At 41.4% G+C, this 21,501-nt stretch overlaps 1 pseudogene across 1 annotated transcript; it reads left to right on the top strand.

Moving 5' to 3' along the window:
* The first annotated feature begins 1,999 nt into the window (after positions 1-1,999).
* Positions 2,000-19,345, top strand: LOC106587344 (aquaporin-9-like; annotated as a pseudogene). Its single transcript, XR_014382825.1, has 6 exons — positions 2,000-2,202; positions 3,584-3,710; positions 11,296-11,433; positions 11,664-11,782; positions 13,022-13,239; positions 17,401-19,345. The product of XR_014382825.1 is annotated as an aquaporin-9-like (transcript).
* Positions 19,346-21,501: the final 2,156 nt, after the last annotated feature.

The following is a 21,501-nucleotide window of genomic DNA, read 5'->3' as shown; positions in this document are numbered from 1 at the left end:
CCTAACAAACATTCTGAGTTAATGCCTAAACTCAACCTTAAACACTTCGAAATTAGACATTTGGAACAACTTCGAAATGTGATGTTTGAGAAACATGGATGAATGTCTAATTCTGACATGAGAGGTGAGAGTTTGTTGATAAGTGCCTAGGGTTAAGTGCCTAACCCTAACCCAACTCTCTCAGAAGAGGACAGAGGTTGGCTCTACACAATATTCTCATGAACATCAAATGGATTCATGAAATTAAAATGGGTCAATATGATAAGACATGAATAGTTAACAACACACATGTATAGCCAAATGAGTCACATTATCATACAGGCTAGGCTACTGCTATTCCATGGCATTCCCACAAAATCCACATAGTTTTATGCTCAACATCCCACTGGGCACACTATGTCATTTCAACGTGGATAATTGAGAAATATTTGGTTTAGACATTGATTAATGAGATTACAATTCACCCACTCAAAAAGACAGCAAAAAGTTTGTTGAATTTCCAATGTGTTATCATTATGCTTTCAACCATCTAAAATCACAACCAAATTCCAATGCAAAAACAATGTCAGATTTTTGGTTTATACAAGAGATTAATGTGTTATCACTGTGCTTCATCTAATATCAGAACCAAATTACCTTGATGGATTGCAGTTGAGATTACATTAAAGTACATAGTGCAAGTGATCAATGACGTTCGAGAAATTGTGCAGATTATTACAGCAATTGTGAAGATCTCCACAGACCTGTGATCACCTCTGCATGCTATCTTGAACATGCACGCTTTATATGATTACATAAGAAGACATTTATAGTTAAATTCATCTCAAAATGTGGCCATGGATGTGTTATTCATTTTAAGGTTGAATGTTACGTTTGTTTGTAAGACAGCCTTAACATTAGTCTATTTACTGTACTACAAAAGTCATATTGAATTGTGTTGACAATGCAACCAAAAATCAACATTTAATGGAGATGTATGTACTGCTTGGAGAGCTCCATCTGAGCCACTGGCTTAATCCCACTTGAAATAAAGTTTGATTTGATTTAGTCCTATTCTTTAAGTTTTAGTTGAGATGGAGACGTGAATCCAACATATTAATGACTAACTTGAAGATTACATTTAAATCAACCAAAGTTTGAAACCATAGACCTATATGTATTGTGTATTGTCTATTTTAGTTTAACCATGAGTTGAATTGAAACAATAGCTGTTTAACTCTGTTAAACCTACCCTTTGGAATGATTTCGATAGCAACAGTGAATTGAGTTATTAAGAGATCTCTCAATAATCATTCTCACAATAGCACATTGTTAGTATTCAGTGACAAATAGCAATGGTAAAATGGGTTTGGTTAAAACCCTGGATTGGAGACCAAATGAATAGCTATAGAGAGATCAACTCTCCAGTAGGAAGTGCTGCACAGCCTATTGCTTTTTTTCTGATAGTGGATATAACTTTGAAGATCTGACTTTGTTTCAAATGTACAAATTCAACATATATAATACAATGTTTGTCTATGCTGAAAATCCGTTACAATGATTGCAAAATCCTGTGGTTGAAATTCCACCCTCAAAACAACAGTTTAGATTATTTACTTTTTTCAAATCCAATGTATTTTCCACATAGATTCCACACCACAATTACGTTAAAACGTTGATTCAACCAGTTTGTGCCCAGTGTTATCAACCATATAATTACAACTTGAAATAATTACTTTGTTGATCGAAAATAGACAAGTTATGAGTAAAAGCACACTGTCTAAAATTTGCACGTATAAATGCGCACTGTCCACAATCAGTCAACTGCTGACCATTGAAGTCAATATTGACCAATCAAACACTTATTGACCAATAAAGCACTTAGATCCAACAAGTGCACCCCTGGCGGTAGCGGTGGTGATGGGGGACAGTTTCAAGGAAGAAAAAAGATTAACAGGTCATGTCAGTCGAGTGTACATAATACAAGTGTAGTAGGCTACTAAGGGGAGGAGGGGTTATATCCTAAACTACCGGAGAGATGCCCATGCTCACGCTCACACTCACACTACTTATCAACTGTCTGTCCTGACAAGAGTGAGACATCAAATGTCTGCGGGAAATATGGAACTTGAGGGCAAAAGAAAAATGAAGTAGCAATGTGCCCTGAGGAAGGACATCATCAAAGAGTTCCTGGCAGAATTTCTGGGGATATTCGTATTAATAGTAAGTACATGGACACTATCCCTCATCACCTGACTGTCATTTAATAGCCTGCTTTAAAGCTGCAACAATATGGTAATAAGGTGTCAGAATTGTTCTCAGGGGACTTGATCTGTCAACAGGGATATCATGTTTTGACATGTTTAGGTGCTGACTAATATATCCTGATAATGTGGCTTCTCTTTGATGTATCCATAATTCTGGTCTGAGAAACTCCTTGGGAGATAATTAAGACATCTAGAGAATGTTGTAATGGCAAGTTTGACAGGTGGAGGATAGGAGGGGGAGAATTAATGGGATGCTTGGTGTTTTCAGACATAAAGAAAAGCATGATCAAATACAATAAACCTTTACTGACATGCACCATTCACCATGCACCATGCACTATGCACCATTCACCATGCACCATGCACTATGATGTATGATCATCACAGTGATTTGACATTCATATTTCTTTTGAATGTATCTAATCTGTGAATAAATAGACCCAAATTATGTAGCATACTGCACACCTTTATATTTCCGCAAAGCTTCATTATTTGATGAAGAAGGCTACCCTATATGTTGCTTGTAGGCTGAAAATCATCATATGATAGCATCAATATTTAATACATTTTTAAAGCATACCCCCCCTATCAATTGCAATCTTCTTGCCAATGAATACAGTGATTTGATATAGAATGAGAACAGATTTATATTACACTGAATACAGAGTAGTCATTAGCATAAGGTAGACCACCTGGTCCAATTCACAGTTCATTTTTCCCCTTAAAACAGACATACACACTCTTTCTCTCTGCATTATTACTGATGTAAAAACACACATATTTCCCCATCATCACCAAGCTTGGAGGGAAACACTGTTTACTGAGGTGACATCTACAGGGATCCTTAATAAGCTGACCTGTCTTTTGCCTTCCACCTGTCCCCTCTAGGTTCACCTCCTTGTCCTGTCCTGTCTGTCTGAGTGGCACAGCTCAGTGGCTGGGCTTACTGAGGCTCAGTCTCAGTGGGCTCAGTGAGTCAGTGGTCATCCTGATCAGCGGCACAACATAAACAGACTAATCCACTTCTCACAACAGAAACAGCTATTTTTGGACAAAATCCTTCTTTCAACACTTTTGTTTTGATTTACTTGTCCTTCTAATAAAAAAATGAAAGGATTAATGATCATTTCCCATGCTTCAAATGGGACATCTTCTATGGCATTCTTACAGGGTTCAGGGGGAACGCACTGATCTAAAAGGCCATCTAATTAGAAATGAAGGCTGTAGAACAAGAGGACTAGTCTTTAGTGCATAATTAGAAATGAAAAAACAATGACTCTTTCTTCCTCCTGCCAACATGTTTTTGCATTTGTTTTTTGTCTCTGTCTCCGTCCCAGCTCTTTGGATGTGGCTCGGTGGCCCAGACAGTGCTGAGTAAGGGAGCTCTGGGAGAACCCCTGACCATCCACATCGGCTTCACTCTGGGGGTGATGATGGCCGTCTACGTGGCTGGGGGAGTGTCAGGTGAATACCATGCCTCCTTTACATAACTTTGGATTCACAACATCCATTTCTACAGTCCACTCTGCACATAGCCAGCATACAGTATTCTAACATCCCAAAAAGTTGATTTTGCAGTATGATTGAAGTTGCAACCCAACATGTGTGTTTAGTGTTGAGACTTTTCAGTTGGTCAGCACCTCACTTTATAGGTCAGGCCTTTATATGTCATTATATCCTCTTTTGTATATGTCCTTTTATGTCAATATACCCTTTGTACAAAGGCCAAAACTAGTTATTCAAAGGGTTCTCCTATGGGGACAGCCGAAGAAACCTTTAAGGTCCTAGATAGCACCTTTTATTTTAAGAGTGTACCGTTGTCCTTGAGCAAGTCACTTAACCCCCCACAACAACAGCTCCCCGGGTGCCCAGTGTGGCAGCCCCCTGCACCTCTCCAAAAACCTGCTCGTGTGTGTCTCAGAGGGGTTAAAAGCAGAAGTCAAATTTTGTGCAATTGACCAATTAAAGGATCTTAATATTAAAGAGGGTTTTGGGTTAAATATGTGTGCAGGACTCAAAGGTCACCAATGGTTGTTTGTCTTTGATGAAACGGCTTTACTTTGCCATGAACTTTGACCATGGATGTCTGGCTCTCTTTGTTCTCAGGTACTAAACTCTTAAAGGACAACATGTACTTCCCACATGTCTGGGTAACTGTGTGTCATGGCTCCATGGATGTCCTCACATCCACATGTTCACCTGTTCATTGTTTGAAAAATGGGGGAGATGATGTCCATCCCTGTTGTCAGGTACAGTTGAAGTCGGAAGTTTACATACACCTTAGCCAAATACATTTAAACTCAGTTTTCACAATTCCTGACATTTAATCCTAGTAAAAATTCCCTGTCTTAGGTCAGTTAGGATCACCATTTTATTTTAAGAATGTGAAATGTCAGAATAATAGTAGAGAGAATGATTTATTTCAGCTTTTATTTCTTTCATCGCATTCCCAGTGGGTCAGAAGTTTACAAACACTCAATTAGTATTTGGTAGCATTGCCTTTACATTGTTTAACTTGGGTCAAATGTTTCGGGTAGCCTTCCACAAGCTTCCCACAATAAGTTGGGTGAATTTTGGCCCATTCCTCCTGACAGAACTGGTGTAACTGAGACAGGTTTGTAGGTCTCCTTGCTCGCACAAGCTTTTTCAGTTCTGCCCACAAATTTTCTATAGGATTGAGGTCAGGGCTTTTTGATGGCTACTCCAATACCATGACGTTGTTGTTCTTAATAAGCCATTTTGGAAGTATGCTAGGGGTCATTGTCCATTTGGAAGACCCATTTGCGACCAAGCTTCAACTTCCTGACTGATGTCTTGAGATGTTGCTTCAATATATCCACATAATTTTCCTGCCTCATGATGCCATCTAATTTGTGAAGTGCATCAGTCCCTCCTGCAGCAAAGCACCCCCACAACATGATGCTGCCACCCCCGTGCTTCACGGTTGTGATGGTGTTCTTCGGCTTGCAAGCCTCCCCCTTTTTCCTCCAAACATAACAATGGTCATTATGGCCAAACAGTTCTATTTTTGTTTAATCAGACCAGAGGATATTTCTCCAAAAAGTACGATCTTTGTCCCCATGTGCAATTGCAAACCGTAGTCTGGCTTTTTTATGGCAGTTTTGGAGCAATTGCTTGTTCCTTGCTGAGTGGCCTTTCAGGTTATGTCGATATAGGACTCGTTTTACTGTGGATATAGATACTTTTGTACCTGTTTCCTCCAGCATATTCACAAGGTCCTTTGTTGTTGTTCTGGGATTGATTTGCACCTTTCGCACCAAAGTACGTTCATCTCTAGGAGACAGAATGCGTCTCCTTCCTGAGCGGTATGACAGCTGCGTGGTCCCATGGTGTTTATACTTGTGTACTATTGTTTGTACAGATGAACGTGGTACATTCAGGTATTTGGAAATTGCTCCCAAGGATGAACCAGACTTGTGGAGGTCTACAATTTCTTTCTGAGGTCTTGACTGATTTCTTTTGATTTTCCCATGATGTCAAGCAAAGAGCCAGTGCGTTTGAAGGTAGCCCTTGAAATACATCCACAGGTACACCTCCTATTGACTCAAAGGATGTCAATTAGCCTATCAGAAGCTTCTAAAGGCATGACATCATTTTCTGGAATTTTCCAAGCTGTTTAAAGGCACAGTCAACTTAGTGTATGTTTATTTTAATTTTTTTTATTTCACCTTTATTTAACCAGGTAGGCTAGTTGAGAACAAGTTCTCATTTGCAACTGCGACCTGACCAAGATAAAGCAAAGCAGTTCGACACATACAACAACACAGAGTTACACATGGAATAAACAAACATACAATCAATAATACAGTAGAAAAATCTATATACAGCATGTGCAAATGAGGTAGGTTAAGAGAGGTAAGGCAATAAATAGGCCATGGGGGCGAAGTAATTACAGTAAAGCAATTAAATACTGGAATGGTAGGATGTGCAGAAGATGAATGTGCAAGCAGAGATACTGGGGTGCAAAGGAGCAAGATAAATAAATAAATACGGTATGGGGATGAGGTAGATTGGATGGTGTCAGGCCCGTTGTTGAAATGAGACCAAAGCGCTGCGTACTTAGAGTTCCACATGTTCAATAAATATGAAACTCACCAAAAACAATACAGAAGAAAACGAAACGTGACATTCTGGGCTGCTTACAGGCAGCTACACAAAAACAAGATCCCACAATCACAGGTGGGAAAAAGAGCTGCCTAACTATGATCCCCAATCAGAGACAACGATAAACAGCTGCCTCTGATTGGGAACCATACTAGGCCAACAAAGAAATAGACACATAGATATGCCCACCCAAGTCACACCCTGACCTAACAAAATAGAGAATAAAACAGGCTCTCTATGGTCAGGGCGTGACAGATGGGCTATTTACAGATGAGCTATGTACAGGTGCAGTGATCTGTGAGCTGCTCTGACAGCTGGTGCTTAAAGCTAGTGAGGGAGGTAAGAGTCTCTAGCTTCGGAGATTTTTGCAGTTCGTTCCAGTCATGGGCAGCAGAGAACTGGAAGGCCAAAGGAAGAATTGGCTTTGGGGGTACCAGTGAGATATACCTACTGGAGCGTGTACTACGGGTGGGTGCTGCTATGGTGACCAGTGAGCTGAGATAAGGCGGGGCTTTACCTAGCAGAGACTTGTAGATGACCTGGAGCCAGTGGGTTTGGCGACGAGTATGAAGCGAGGTTCAGCCAACGAGAGCATACAGGTCGCAGTGGTGGGTAGTATATGGGGTTTTGGTGACAAAACGGATGGCACTGTGATAGACTGCATCCAATTTGTTGAGTAGAGTGTTGGAGGCTATTTTGTAAATTACATCGCCGAGGTCGAGGATTGGTAAGATGGTCAGTTTTACGAGGGTATGTCTGGCAGCATGAGTGAAGGATGCTTTATTGCGAAATAGGAAGCCGATTCTAGATTTAATTTTGGATTGGAGAAGTTTAATGTGAGTCTGGAAGGAGAGTTTACAGTCTAACCAGACACCTAGGTATTTGTATTTGTCCACATATTCTAAGTCAGAACCATCCAGAGTAGTGATGCTGGACAGGCGGGCAGGTGCGGGCAGCGATCGTTTGAAGAGCATGCATTTAGTTTTACTTGCATTTAAGAGCAGTTGGAGGCTGCGGAAGGAGTGTTGTATGGCATTGAAGCTCATCTGGAGGTTAGTTAACACAGAGTCCAAAGAAGGGCCAGAGGTATACAGAATGGTGTCGTCTGCGTAGAGGTGGATCAAAGAATCACCAGCAGCGAGAGCGACATCATTGATGTATACAGAGAAGAGAGTCGGCCCGAGAATTGAACCCTGTGGCACCCCGATAGAGACTGCCAGAGGTCCGGACAACAGGCCCTCCGATTTGACATACTGAACTCTATCGGAGAAGTAGTTGGTGAACCAAAAGAGGCAATCATTTGAGAAACCAAGGCTGTTGAGTCTGCCAATAAGAATGTTGTGATTGACAGAGTCGAAAGCCTTAGCCAGGTCGATGAATATGGCTGCACAGTAATGTCTCTTATCGATGGCGGTTATGATATCATTTAGGACCTTGAGCGTGGCTGAGGTGCACCCATGACCAGCTCTGAAACCAGATTTCATAGCGGAGAAGGTACGGTGGGATTCAAAATGGTCAGTAATCTGTTTGTTAACTTGGCTTTCAAAGACCTTAGAAAGGCAGGGTAGAATAGATATAGGTCTGTAGCAGTTTGGGTCTAGAGTGTCTCCCCCTTTGAAGAGGGGGATGACTGCGGCAGCTTTCCAATCTATGGGAATCTCAGACGATACGAAAGAGAGGTTGAACAGGCTAGTAATAGGGGTTGCAACAATTTCGGCAGATCATTTTTAGAAAGAGAGGGTCCAGATTGTCAAGCCCAGCTGATTTGTAGGGGTCCAGATTTTGCAGCTCTTTCAGAACATCAGCTATCTGGATTTGGGTGAAGGAGAAGTGGGGGAGGTTTGGGCGAGTTGTTGTGGGGAGCGCAGGGCTGTTGACCAGGGTAGGGGTAGCCAGGTGGAAAGCATGGCCAGCCGTAGAAAAATGCTTATTGAAATTATCAATTATTGTGGATTTATCAGTGGTAACAGTGTTTCCTAGCCTCAGTGCAGTGGGCAGCTGGGAGGAGGTGCTTTTATTCTCCATGGACTTTACAGTGTCCCAGAACTTTTTTGAGTTTGTGCTACAGGATGCACATTTCTGCTTGAAAAAGCTAGCCTTAGCTTTCCTAACTGCCTGTGTATATTTGTTCCTAACTTCCCTGAAAAGTTGCATATCACCGGAGCTGTTCGATGCTAATGCAGAACGCCACAGGATGTGTAAACTTCTGACCCACTGGAATTGTGATACAGTGAATTATAAGTGAAATAATCTGTCTGCAAACAATTGTTGGAAGAATTACTTGTGTCATGAAAAAGTAGATGTCCTAACCGACTTGCCAAAACTATAGTTTGTTAACAAGAAATGTGTGGAGTGGTTGAAAAACGAGTTTTAATGACTCCAGCCTAAGTGTATGTAAACTTCCGACTTCAACTGTAGATCACAGGAGAGAAAGTAAAGAGTACATTCATGGATCACTAACACTATCCTGTGTGCTTCACCCTAACTTGTGTCCTGGGGAAAAGTCCACATACAGTAACATAAATGGACTGTGGAGACCTAGGTCATCACTAGAGACTCAGCAACATGGCAAAATGATACAGAGAACATCATGTTAGTATTCCATAGCAGTCTGGACTCAACGTGGGCACCATTTAGTATTACCCTAACTTGGGGAGAGGCACAGAGGAAATGGAAGAAATATGTAATAGCTCGATTACCCATTCCTAATGCCTGGCTGCTTCTTGATGTCAGAGGATGAAGTGTGCCGACTAGATTTACAAGGCTGAAGTTGTGTGTCCTCATGTCCAGGGGAACTTTATTGGGTACATTCCATAGAGATTAAAGCAAGGAGAGCCCTCTCCCTCTCGCTTCGGCAGCAATGACACAGAGGGATAACATTAGGAGGAATCACTTTTTAAATGTCACGCTGTCTTAGGTGAGCTTGCTGAGCAAGGTGGAGAGCGGTTTTTAATCATCAATCAAGGGTTTCATTATGTCTCAGCGAGGCTTTACGTAATGGGGGATGATGAGTTGTAATTTGAAATTTCCGTGGTAATTTCCATCACAATTGGGACATAAAAGAGCAACGATGTGATTAGAGCTTTTAATGCCCACCCCCGGGATAATATGAACACTGTAGCATATGAGCTAATATGAGTGTTATATGAGCCATACTCAATGTGCTTTCATCTTACAAAATCCAGTGTTGGCAGAGTGTGAGCTTAGCCTTTGTGCTGTGTCTCTAAAACTCAACCCAGGACCACCCCTCATCCTCAGGGCCTGATTTACAGCTACAGCAGATGTTGGGGAGCCAACATTTATGCCATGTTTGGAGGAGCTTCCTTGAGCAAAAATGATTTTTTAGTTTTTATTTATTTCACCTTTATTTAACCAGGTAGGCCAGTTTAGAACAAGTTCTCATTTACAACTGCGACCTGGCCAAGACAAAGCAAAGCAGTGCGACACAAACAACAACACAGAGTTACACATGGAATAAACAAAAGTACAGTCAATAACACAATACAAAAGTCTATATACAGTATGTGCAAATGAAGTAAGATTAGGGAGGTAAGGCAGTAAATAGGCCATAGTGCCAAAATAATTACAATTTAGCAATTAAGCACTGGAGTGATAGATATACAGAAGATGAATGTGCAAGTAGAGATACGGGCGTGCAAAGGAGAAAAAAAAAAGAAAAAAAATATGGGGATGAGGTAGTTGGGTGGGTTATTTAAAGAGGGGCTGTGTACAGGTGCAATGATCTGTAAGCTGCTCTGACAGCTGATGCTTAAAGTTAGTGAGGGAGATATGAGTCTCCAGCTTCAATGATTTTTGCAGTTCGTTCCAGTCATTGGCAGCAGAGAACTGGAAGGAAAGGCAGCCAAAGGAGGAATTGGCTTTGGGGGTGACCAGTGAGATATACCTGCTGGAGCGCGTGCTACGGGTGGGTGCAGCTATGGTGACCAGTGAGCTGAGATAAGGCGGGGCTTTACCTAGCAAAGACTTCTAGATTACCTGAAGCCAGTGGGTTTGGCGACGAATATGAAGCGAGGGCCAGCCAACGAGAGCATACAGGTCGCAGTGGTGGGTAGTATATGGAGGAATAATGGAACTGAGGAAGAATGGAACTGTAGAACAAGTCTCTCGTCTCCAACCCTCTTTGCTTCATTACAGACTAGCTGATCACTCTGACACAGAGGATCTAGATCCTGGTTCAGTGGGTAATGATGGAGACGGTATATAGCTGCAGTAGAGCAGTACTACAGTATGTGTGCTATTCTTGTTGGAGTGTGTAGTAGGCTACAGTATATGAACCTTTACTGCATGATTGGGCCATTCAACCCTGGGGCCCATGTGTGGATGAGAAGCCTTCACACTGTTAGGTGACATCTCTGATGATGATCAAAGGTATTGGACTAATGAGCTTTACTGGGGCATGGGTCTCTAGTGTGGTGGAGGGGGGTGGGGCGCTCTGCTTTCCAGCCAGCCTAGTCTCTCCAAGTGGAACACAACACACTTCTGTTTCCCCCCACTCCTTTTCACTCCTATGTCGGCGGTGCTAATTTACAGGCAGAGTAAACCAGCACCCTTGTTAGCGGAGGTGTGTTCCAACAACATGCGGTTTGCGCGAGTCTTAAGCAGATTCAGGCAGATTATGTCAGACCCAATTCCGATCGGATGTTTCAGCCGGCTGTTGTGGCCACAGTTAGTGAACAAGGCTGGGGATTAGTGTTTGGGGCACTCTGAAACCCCCAGCAGTGTTGCCCCGCTGAGGTCACCCAGAGCCTCAGTCCCCACTTCGGGCCCCGCCTAGTGTTGTGCCATAATTGTGTCTATGATTGAATCCACTAGATAAGGATAGTGGTTACAAATGAATGTGGCCTCGGGCTTTCTACATAAGCTTGAACCTTGTTTTCAATTCCAGTTTTAACCTTTGTTCTAGGGGTCCATGTGAACCCAGCAGTCTCTCTGGCCATGGTGGTCCTGGGCAAGCTGCCTATAAAGAAGTTCCCTGTCTACGTGGCAGCACAGTTCCTGGGTGCCTTCGCTGGATCTTGTGCTGTCTATGGGTTGTATTATGGTAGGTGTTACTGTCAACATGTCCATCATCATAATCATCATCATCCTCATTATGATCATACACATTAATGCAGAGATTCTAAATGGAACCCATATTCATAGCATTAACCAGTGTGATATTTGAATGGAAAGGTATTGATCGTTATTGGAGTGGGAACATTATAGGTTATTACTAACACTAACATTATTGGGAAAACTCAATGCCTAATTCTATTATTCTCTTTTCCATAGATGCCTTAATGGAACACACAGGAGGAGTTATGCAAGTTACTGGCGTCAATGCCACAGCTAATATATGGGCATCCTACCCTGCCAAGCACATCTCAGTCCTTGGAGGATTCGTAGACCAGGTGAGAGATGCACCATCAATGGTTATCTAACCATATCCTAATCCTCTTTGTTACTGAATGATATGAGCCGCACAGGCACACACCCTGATTTAGGTTTGAAGTCCCTGAGCTAGAACATGCCAGTACATGTGTAATAGTATGAATATAAGTGAATGTGCACATTTCTTATTTTATTTAACCAGGCAAGTCAGTTAAAAACACATTTTTATTTACAATGACGGCCTACCCCGGCCAAACTAACCCTAACCTGGACAACGCTGGGTCAATTGTGCAGCACCCTATGGGACTCCCGATCACGGCCGATTACGGCCGCCCCTCGGTCCCCCAAATGCCTTTAGATCAGTCATGTGCATGTAAGTAACTAAGCATTCCCCCAAAAAATAAAAAAAATGCAGAGAGAGAGAAAATAGAGAAATAATAGAAAAGTAATAACACATAATAAAAGTAATAATAAATAGTCAATGAGTAATGATAACTTGGCTATATACATGGGGTACCAGTACCGAGTCGATGGGTAATTGAGGTAGATATGTACATATAGCTAGGAATAAAGTGACTAAGCAACAAGATATATAGCCCCATTATAGGCTTAGGCAAATGAGTCCTGCTGGCCACAGACAGTCATTATAAAACCCAGACCATAACAACAAGCCATTCTCCCCCTGTCACTGTCTGGTATCCAACTCCTATTATCATCTACCATTACATAAAAAGCTACAAGGAATACCACTGTTATGCTATTATGAGAGGCTGTCTTTTCAATATTGGTGGAAGCATCACAGTGACAGCATGAGCAGTAGCTACAGATTGTTCATTTTGTAGTGATGATGAATATACTGAATACAGATGTAGGATCTTAATTGGATCACTCTTTTGTTGCTGAGAATTGTTCTGCACTGCAGGAAATGCAAATTTGCAGTGTATTCATTGTTTAAAAAGGCTGTTAGCATTTGGAAACGATGCCAGCAACTGCCAGGGAATCTAAACCAAAGCATGGACTGCTGTCATACCTTGTCCATAGACTGCTTACAGGTTGAGTAAACCAATATGTAATTTTGTAATTTGGGAAAACTATCCCTTTAATTATAATCTACATAATAATTCACATTTCCTGATGCTGCAGGATTATTTTCCTGCTGTAGCAAACTGGTTCAAATTAAGATCCTACATCTGTATGTCTGTCAATTATCTGTTTTGATCATTGCTATCTCAAACTCATGGTTGATGCCTTGTCTCCAGGTGATAGGAACAGCTGCCTTGATCCTGTGCATTCTGGCCATTATTGATGGGAAGAACATTGGAGCTCCTAAAGGGATGGAGCCACTGTGCATTGGCCTGATCATTATGGCCATCGGAGTGTCCATGGGACTCAACTGTGGCTATCCCATCAACCCTGCCAGAGATCTGGGCCCAAGGCTCTTCACTGCTGTGGCTGGATGGGGCATGGAGGTGTTCCGGTAATTTCCAACAATGCTTGTACTAGAGAAAAGACAAGTCCCACAAATGAGAGCTGGATGGCCTCCATAAGTACAGTAGAATTTCACAAACATTGTTAGATGCCTTTTGCCCTGAAACCCTTTGAAATTGAAAATGTGCTTTTTTCTCCAAAAAATTCAAACAGCGCATGCTCACTTTACAGTAGAACATTGAAAGATTTATAAAGATGCAGAAACAGAGTATGTGTGTGTGAAAGGAAAGCCCCTCTCTGATCTGGGCATGCCAAGCGGAGATGCAGGCACATTATTCTGCTTTTCAGTCCTCCTCTCCAGCAGTGGCTGGGAGTTAGGCACGCAGTGTAAGTCCTTCCAGACTCACATTAAGCATCTCCAATCCAAAATGAAATCTAGAATCGGCTTCCTATTTTGCAACAAAGCCTCCTTCACTCATGCTGCCAAACATACCCTCGTAAAACTGACTATCCTACCGATCCTTGACTTCGGCGATGTCATTTACAAAATAGCCTCGAACACTTTACTCAGCAAACTGGATGCAGTCTATCACAGTCACCAAAGCCCCATATACTACCCACCACTGCGACCTGTATGCTCTCGTTGGCTAGCCCTCACTACGTATTCGTCGCCAGACCCACTGGCTCCAGGTCATCTATAAGTCTATGCTAGGTAAAGCCCCGCCTTATCTCAGCTCACTGGTCACCATAGCAACACCCACCCTTAGCACGAGCTCCAGCAGGTATATTTCACTGGTCACCCCCAAAGCCAACACTTCCTTTGGCCGCCTTTCCTTCCAGTTCTCTGCTGCCAATGACTGGAACGAATTGTAAAAATCTTATATCTCCTTCTCTAACTTTAAGCATCAGCTGTCAGAGCAGCTTACCGATCACTGTACCTGTACACAGCCAATCTGTAAATAGCACACCCAACTACCTCATCCCCATATTGTTACTTATCCTCTTGCTCTTTTGCCCCCCAGTATCTCTACTTGCACATCATCATCTGCACATCTATCACTCCAGTGTTAATGCTAAATTGTAATTATTTCGCCACTATGGCCTATTTATTGCCTTACCTCCCTACTCTTCTACATTTGCACACACTGTACATAGATTTTTCTATTGTGTTATTGACTGTACGTTTCTTTATGTATAGCTCTGTGTTGTTGTTTTTGTCACACTGCTTTGCTTTATCTTGGCCAGGTCACAGATGTAAATGAGAACTTGTTCTCAACTGGCCTAGCTGGTTAAATAAAGGTTCAATTGAAAAAAAAAAAAAAAAATTTAATGAGGGACCTCTCTGCCAGTGCACTATAGACTTCTCTTCAGTAGATGGCGCTGTCTGATCTAATGGCCACAGTCAACAGTTTCCCAACCTGCACTTTGGGGAGCCCATGTTTGCACATATTTGTTCTATTCCAGCACTAGCACAGTACACCTGATTCAAGGGGCTGGTTGGTTAAATCACAAGCTGAATCAGGAGTGCTGGAGCTGGAATAGAACAATTGTGTGCAATGGTTGGGGGTCCCCTACTGGGGTGGGAAACGTTGACATACAGTATTTGACCCACTACTTTATACCGTGTTCACGCTACATCTTACAAGATGTTTCGCATACAGATGTAGGATCTTAATTTGATCACCCTGTTGTAGGAGAACTCTCCTGCAATGCAGGACATTTAAAACTTGTAGTGTATTTGAAGTTTAAAAAGGTTTCTAAAGTTTGTAATTTCCACTTTGAGATTGAAGACTGCATTACGCCCATATTTCGAAAAATGTATCAACTCCTACAAAAATGTCCATGAATTATAATTTCCTGTTGCTGCAGGATTCCTTTCCTTCTGTAGCAAACTGACTCAAATTAAGATCCTATGTCTATATGGGATTATCCGTATACGTATACATTTAACATTAGTTCTCTCTAATGCACACATAAACCTGCGGTCCTGAGATTTACATCATACTGTCAAATTTGACGTAATCTGCCCTTTTAAAATATAAATTTAAATACATCCCTTAAATCTCAGACATTTTAGCAGCACACACAGCTGTAATCACAATGTTAAGATAGAGATGTCTAAGGGTGATAGTAGGATTTAAAGTGTATATTCCATCCACCATACATCACATCCACTGAATCTCTGTAAGGAAACTGAAAGCAATACGACCAGGTACAGTGGCACCTTCCTTTGACATCAGTAGGAAGAGCTGGCAGGGTGCCATGTCCATGAGACGTCATCGTGTGACCCAGTGTGTCTGTCCGTCCTCAGGCCTGATTATGGGATATGGTTAGTCAACCTGGCTCTGCCCATAGATTACACACCCTAATCCACCAGTCCTGTAGTCTGCATCCACCCCCTGGTAGTTTAGCAGCTAAACACAGCCTGTTCAGACACTGTCTATTTTCCAACCTGGGCCTTGTCACGTCAGTGCTGGTAATTCAGTCCCTTTCGCCCACAGGATCCAACCAGTCAGTACTAGCAGAGGGAGGCTAATCTCTATCAGGGAGTTGCCCTGAGGTGATCAAGCGCTCAGTTCAGGACAGAATCAGGACATGTACTACGTAGGCTACAGTAGCAGAGAGCTGTTTAGGTTGGAGTTTGACTATTACCCGCTATTAAGATTACTAGCAAATTTGTAAAGCACAATTAGAATTAGGCATTTATAGAAATGGATTGGTGGGGAGTGGGAACAGATCAACTTTATGTATAGTCGAATCAATATACTAGCAGGCAGATTAAGAAAGAGAGTAGAGTAGTGAGAGGTGGAGATTAGAGAGAGCCTATCCAGGGAGTCTTACTGTATAAATAAACAAAAGGTAGTAGTGGAATCTGCTCCCAATGTACCAGTGGAGGCTGCTGAGGGGAGGACAGCTCATAATAATGGCTGGAACAGAGAAAATGGAATGGTCCATGTGTTTGATGTATTTGATACCATTCCACTGATTCCGCTCCAGCCATTACCACAAGCCCATCCTCCCCAATTAAGGTGCCACCAACCTCCTGTGTAATGTACAGTCGCGTACCCCAGACCATGTTACGTTCCTGGGTTGCTTTAAAGCCCCATGCAGTCTTTTTCAATCTATTTTAAATCATCACTGTATGTCTAATAAATCACTGTGTGTGTTTATTTCATGAAAATAACAGCAAATATATTTTTTATTATTTATTACCCTGAGCCCCTTTTGCTATCGATTATGCTGTCTGATTGTGTGGACGTGTTGATACAAATGTAAATATATTTTCATACACATCCCTGATTGGCGGATAGGATGATCCCTGCTTACCCCTTCAAATTAGGAGGATACATATGCAGGTACAAGACAACTGTTCATTGGTCCGAATAATTAGATTAGATTATGATTTAATGCTGTCGGCCAAAAACTCCATCCCACCTGAACAGGCTGAAATTCCAAGCATGTTTTCAATAATCTCTTACTCTTAAAGGGCATTATAATAATTTTCACAATTTTAGAGTGTTATTTCAACCTCATAGTTTGGAGATATCATTAAAAAAACTGGTAAATCATGTTTTTGACTGCACTGTCCCTTTAACGCGGGTGACCACTATTTACACTGTAGATAGTGTACAAAACATTATTGAGTTGCACCCGCTCGTCGGGGCATGGACTCTACAAGGTGTAGAAAGCGTTCCACAGGGATGCTGGCCCATGTTGACTACAATGCTTCCCACAGTTGTGTTAACTTGGTTGGATGTCCTTTGGGTGGTAGACCATTCTTGATACACACGGGAAACTGTTGAGCATGAAAACCCAGCAGCGTTGCAGTTCTTGACACACTCAAACTGGTGCACCTGGCACCTACTACCATACCCCGTTCAAAGACACTTAAATATTTTGTCTTGCCCATTCACCCTCTGAATAGCACACATACACAAACCATGTTTTTTCAAGGCTTAAAAAGTATTATTTTACCTGTCTCTTCTCCTACATCTACACTGATTGAAGTGGATTTAACAAGTGACATTATAAGGGATCATAGCTGTCACCTGGATTCACCTGATCAGTCTATGTCATGGAAAGAGCAGGTGTTCATAATGTTTTGTACACCCAGTGTATTTGGTATTAAATGTTTATTTTAACTTACTCACTATAAAGTCAAATGTAAACTCCTGAATCCCTGTATATAAATCTCCTCTTGTCTGTGCAGTGCTGGAGGCTGCTGGTGGTGGATCCCAGTAGCGGGGCCCATGGTGGGAGGAGTGGTGGGGGCTGCCGTTTACTTCCTGTTCATCGAGCTGCACCATGCCGAGCCTGAGGAACAGGGCGAGAACAACGTCAAGGACAAATACGAGATGGTCACCCTGAATTAGACAGAGAGGCCATGAGCCCCAATGGTACTGAGGCTTGGCAGCTTCCGACCCCTTTAACCCTCAACAGGCTAAACATTCACCTCAATGAGGCCACACTTGACACAACCTTCTCTGCTTGCACAAGAGTCATTTCCTCTGTCTAAGGGACCTGAGGTCAGGTCTCAGTCTCTGCACTCTCATGGACAGGTCCGCTGAAAGAATGCCAATTGAGCCAAAACATAAAAAACACAAACAATGTTAATGTTAAATTCACAACCACAAGCTGAGATCTCAGGCATGTTAACTAGCCCATGACATCATCAACATCAGGTGTTCAGACTATCCATTCTACTCTGAGGATAGTTCCTGACTACAGTGATTTTTAATAATTTATATTGCATCTCTTGTATAGGGCCATTTTTCATTGCAGGAGGAATTTGCCAAGTTTGAAACTGTCTCAATATTTTCTATCTTTCAGGCAGAGGTGATGGTAAATGTTATTAATAACCACATTGATGGCAAATGTTATTAACAACATAGAAAATAGCCAGTAACAGTTTCTGTGATGGAAGGTAGTGTGTATACGTTTTTGTCATTGAGCTAGTTTAATGGTACCCTCACTGGAGTGTCTTCCGTCTTCTGCTTCACTTCATCCATCTATTTGTTACAGTTGTGTGAATCGCTCTGCCTGCTGCGGCACACATCACTGCATGTGTGCTATAGCTAACACACATCTATGTATTTGTGCTTTGAAATGCTCATAGTCTTTTTTCCTAGCTTTTATTTTTAGAGTGCAGAAAAAACAGCCTTAATGTGTGTGAAATGAGCCTCCCACCGTTCAGTTTGTACTCTCTCTCTCTCTCTCGTTGAGCACAGAACTGTGTATCGTGACACGGCACTACTAAATTATTTTTATCTGACTTTTATTTCCTCTTATATAACGTTCCTGCTGTCATGTGTGAACATTTTCATAGAAGCATTAGTAGGGAAGCCTAGTATCTACAGTACCTAGCATTGAAATGTTTTAATAAACAATATACTGTATGAAGAGTCCAATGAGAGATAGTTTACCCCACTGGCCAATGGCCATATGGGAATGTATAAAAATTGTTTGTTTATCGTAATCATTACGTTATTCCTCCAATGATGTGACTAGGATTTAACCACTGAGGAACTCCTACACTATGACCATTAGTGAACTGGACAATAACAGAATAACATCAGTACAACTTTCAAGAATAGAGCCCTTCAACTCAGACAAAAACACTCAAATGAATCAAGTCCTTCCATCCTAGTGATGTAATTTAGTGATGGGTGGGCAGAGGAACATGGGTGGGCAGAGGAACACTAGTTCCCTATTCCCAGAAGAGCCCTCACCAATGAAACACATAGCATTTTATAACCTGTATGTGGCTTACTACTGAACCAGATATAATTCGTAGGGAAAAATAAAGCTCTTTAGAAATGATTTTCTCTATTATTTTACACCTTTGTTACTTAGTGGTTTAGTTGCTGTAGTTTCTTACTGTAGTTAGTTTTTTGTTTAAAAAAATTGCAACATGTACTTTGGATGATTACATGATGTTAGCTTGATTCTCCTGAGATTCAACCTTTGGAGGAGTACAATGTTTTATGGCTGTTGTTTTTTTGTTGCTTCACTTGGCTTAAAAAAAGATAAAAGGCACTTTTACTCTCACAATTTTTCACAGATGCTATTTGATAAAAGTTACTTCTTTGTGAAGGTAATAATGTAATTTATACAACTGTAATGTAGATTTTACAAAAATAAATATTTGATGTGTATTTCTTTCATAGTCTGTCTTGATCAATCAATCCACATTATTAATGGTCTACTGATTAAGGGAAGTAACACACATTCAATGAGAAACTGTCACTAATCACTGTGTTCCACTAGCACTGGAATAAGTGCATTGGTAGTAACTGGAAGCCATTCCATATTACTCGTATGCAATCCTAAAAATGACAGGCCAGAAAACCGGTCACGGTCACTAAGTACAACCACTTAGTCACCCAGCGCATTGTGGAGTGAATAAAACATTTTAGAAAGGCAGCAATCGGAAATACTTATGTAATGTCATGGAGAATAGATGAGGCATGATTTCTTTCTCTATATCTATCTATCTATCTATCTATCTATCTATCTATCTATCTATCTATCTATCTATCTATCTATCTATCTATCTATCTATCTATCTATCTATCTATCTATCTATCTATCTATCTATCTATCTATCTATCTATCTATCTATCTATCTATCTATCTATCTATCTATCTATCTATCTATCTCTTTAGGCCCGGTTTGTTGCCTCCCCTCTGCAGAGTTCATCTCACTGTATGTGTGAATAACAGACACACCACTAGGACCCTCACAGTGGCTCATGCCAGCTCACATACTGTACTCACAGAGAAAATAACTCTTTAAAACTTCTCTAGGATAGGGTGCAGTATTTTGACGTCCGGATGAAAGGCGTGCCCAAATTGAACTGCCTGCTTCTTGGGCCTAGAAGGTAGGATATGCATATTATTAGTAGATTTGGATAGAAAACACTCTGAAGTTTCTAAAACTGTTTGAATGATGTCTGTGAGTATAACATAACTCATATGGCAGGCAAAAACCTGAGAAAAAATCCAACCAGGAAGTGACTTGTAGTTTTTCCTATCTAATCCTTATCGAAACTACAGTGTCTGTGGGGTCATTTTGCACTTCCTAAGGCTTCCATTGGCTGTCAACAGCCTTCAGAAACTTGTTTCATGCGTCCACTGTTTCTGGGCAGAGAATAGGAGCTCAGTCAATCAGTGGACTGCCTGGGACCAGTGAGTTGTTTACTGCACGGGCACTTTGGCGCAGCGCTCCTTCTTTTTCCTCTGTAATGAATACGCTATTGTCCGGTTGGAATATTATCAAAGTTTTATGTTAAAAAGACCCTAAGGATTGATTGTAAACATCGTTTGACATGTTTCTACGAACGGTAATGGAACTATTTGACTTTTTGTCTCTGGTTTTACGCTCGCACGTAATGCCTTTGGATTAGTGATCTGAACGCGCGAACAAAACGGAGGTATTTGGACATAAATAGGGAGTTTATCAAACAAAACAAACATTTCTTGTGGAAGTGGGAGTCCTGGGAGTGCATTCCGACAAAGATCAGCAAAGGTAGGGAAGATTTATAATACTAATTCTGGGTTTAGTTGACTCCAGAACTTGGCGGGTAACTGTATAGCTTGCTTTGATGGCTGAGCTCTGTACTCTGAATATTAAAAAATATTCTGATGAGTGATGAGTATTTTTGTAAATTGATGTGCTCATTCACCGAAAGTTTTGGTGGGAATACATTTTCTGAACATCACGCGCCAATGTAAAATGGGGTTTATGGATATAAATATGAACTTTATTGAACAAAACATACATGTATTTTGTAACATTGAGTCCTGGGAGTGTCATCTGATGAAGATCATCAAAGGTTAGTGATTCATTTTAGCTGTATTTGTGGTTTTTGTGACGCCTCTCCTTGCTTGGAAAATGGCTGTGTGGTTTTTCATGTTTAGGCGCTGTCCTAACATAATCTAATATTATGCTTTCGCCGTAAAGCCTTTTTGAAATCAGACACTGTGGTTGGATTAAGGAGCATCTTATCTTTAAAATGGTGTATAATACTTGTGTGTTTGAGAAATTTGAATTATGAGATTTTTGTTGTTTTGAATTTGCCGCCCTGCTATTTCACTGGCTGTTGATAGTGTGTACCGCGGGTGGGACACTAGCGTCCCACATGTCCCAGAGAGGTTAAATTCAGTTTCAACTGGTAGCATCCGTCCCTACCATACATCTCCCTTTAAATCACAAATACAGGTGATGATTGAATTCCAGCCTGTGTCTATCCAGTTTACTTGCAGGGGTCTCAGGACACAGGTAACTGCCAAAATACAGTAAACATCAGCA

This window comes from Salmo salar, chromosome 26 (assembly GCF_965601325.2).
Source record: "Salmo salar chromosome 26, fSalSal1, whole genome shotgun sequence".
Classification (NCBI taxonomy): domain Eukaryota; kingdom Metazoa; phylum Chordata; class Actinopteri; order Salmoniformes; family Salmonidae; genus Salmo; species Salmo salar.
This window is presented reverse-complemented; position numbering and strand designations above follow the sequence as displayed.